General features: G+C 46.5%; 1 pseudogene; it reads left to right on the top strand.

Moving 5' to 3' along the window:
* The first annotated feature begins 954 nt into the window (after nucleotides 1-954).
* LOC147967566 (uncharacterized) lies at nucleotides 955-2,008 on the top strand (annotated as a pseudogene).
* Nucleotides 2,009-2,239: the final 231 nt, after the last annotated feature.

Genomic DNA, 2,239 nt, shown 5'->3' with positions numbered 1-2,239 from the left:
CCAAATCTTCCGCTGCCACCCTAGTCTAGACGCGACCACCACGGCACGATGCGAAGGGTGATGTCCTCCAAGACGTCCGGCTCCACATCGTTGAGCAGGCTCTCCCGGTCGTCAGAGCCGCCAGATCTGCCACTAGAGATGGCGCTGCTGTCGTCGCTCGTCGTAGATCGGGAAGCGGATGGGACGGAGAGAGAGTATTGACTTTGGTCTACAGTTCGTCCGGATGTGCGGTCTGGGTGGGCCACTGTGGGCTAGGCCAACGTGACGGACACGCCCGAGCGCCCGTGCCTCCCCCAAACCCGCCTTAGATTCGGGCTGGGTTTGAGAAGTGCCAATTAGTCCGGACGCCCGCGGCTAGAATGAGGGGTGCATCTGAGTTAGTTTTTTTTACCGAGTCAGTGACTTGGCCGTCCGTCCAGACATATAGGGGGCTGGGGGAGGAGGGAGGGTTGGGGAGCCTGGCTATAGATGCTCTAACAAAGGCACATCTTCCCAAAACAGACCTTATAAAATCAATGTGTAAAGCATATACATATTTTCTATCGAAACGAACTACAGCATAGATCTATACACACGGACATCATCATCTTATAGTACACGCTCACATAACGTCTAGTAAACACTGGCAGGGCAGGGCGAAACTAGCATATACGCATTGGTTGCAGATACCACCACTGACTTTTACATGTTGTGATTAATTAGTTTGTAGTAATTAGAGGGAAATCTCCCCTTGTCCTGCGGCATACAGTTGCCTTGTGGCAACCGACGCGTCTCTCTTTCCCCGCTCTTCTAACCATTGCATCGGTTCTAACCATCGCGTCTTGTGTGATGTGTCTCTTTCAAACATATATAAGTTGTATTGTTTCTATCAATCAATACAAGTTGATCTTTCATCTAAACACGTTATCAGCACGCTCTGCCGAGAGCACCGAGAGGCCTCGCCGACGATAAACGATGACTGCAAAAGAATTTGAGGAGCTTGCCCTCAATGGCCACAACTACCCTACATGGGCAATGGACGTCAAGATCAGTCTTGCTTCCCGTGGGATAGCACGTGCAATCCAGGATCCGGAGACTCCTCTACCGGCCGAAGCCACGCTGCTGACTGAACAGCAAAACTATGCTGCTTTATACATCATAAGGCACCATATTCACCCAAATCTAAAGTCAGAGTACTTAGAGGAGGAATCTCCCAATACTTTGTTTCTAGTCCTCAAAACGAGATATGAACAACAGAAAGCAGTCGTCTTGCCAGAAGCACTCCATGATTGGACTCACCTTCGTCTTCAGGATTTCAAGTCCATCGGTGAGTACAACCACAAGGTTCATAAGATAAGTTCCAAACTGCTCTTTTGCGAGAAGGAACCTACTGATGCGGAGAAGATAGAGAAAACTTTATCTACTATGCTCCCTTCAGACAGGATCCTCCAGCAGCAATACCGTGCTCGCAACTATACTGTCTATTCCGAGCTTATTCATATGTTACTTCAAGCTGAAAAGCATGATGAGCTACTCGCTAAGAATGGCTCTCAATGCCCAGTTGGGGCACAACCTCTACCTGAAGTTCATATGAATGTCGCGAATAGACAGAAGTTTGATGGTGCCTTTAGGGGCAATCAATCAAATTTCCAGAACAAGCGAAAGCGCAATAGGAACAGGAGGTCTAGGAACTCAGACAAGGGAAAAGGCACTTCAAAGCCCAAGCATGATAAATCTCTGCTTTGCAACAAGTGTGGATGTTACATGCACCGCACTGACAAGTGCAAGATCCCAAAGCATCTGGTTATGTTGTACCAACAATCTTAGGGACGCAGAGGACCTCAAGGGAAAAGGTTCGAAGCCAACTTCAACCTTCATCCAGACAACGCCAATGGAGCCGGTAGTTCGCATGATGTTTCCTCCGAGATCGAGCAACACCGTGGCATTCCATAAGCCAGAGGACCTTGTTGACACGGAGAACATGATGATTGAGTATATCTCAAACGACGTGTTTGGAGACTTCGACTAGTCCCATAATCTCCTTAGTGATCTATTTAGCTATGTCCATTTGTGATGTTGTAGTAAGAACATAAGTATTGTTGTTGTCTTTATATTGTATCAGCACATTTGATATAATAAGATTGTAATTGTACCAACATATTTGATATAAATAAGATTGTATTCTATGTATTTACATGAGATTTTTCTTATTGAAAGTTCTTTGTCTTATATATAGTTCTCTACGGTGACAATCCAATGG

Source organism: Triticum urartu, chromosome 5A (genome assembly GCF_056163025.1).
Source record: "Triticum urartu cultivar PI428250 chromosome 5A, HENAU_Tu73, whole genome shotgun sequence".
In the NCBI taxonomy this organism is placed as follows: domain Eukaryota; kingdom Viridiplantae; phylum Streptophyta; class Magnoliopsida; order Poales; family Poaceae; genus Triticum; species Triticum urartu.
This window is presented reverse-complemented; position numbering and strand designations above follow the sequence as displayed.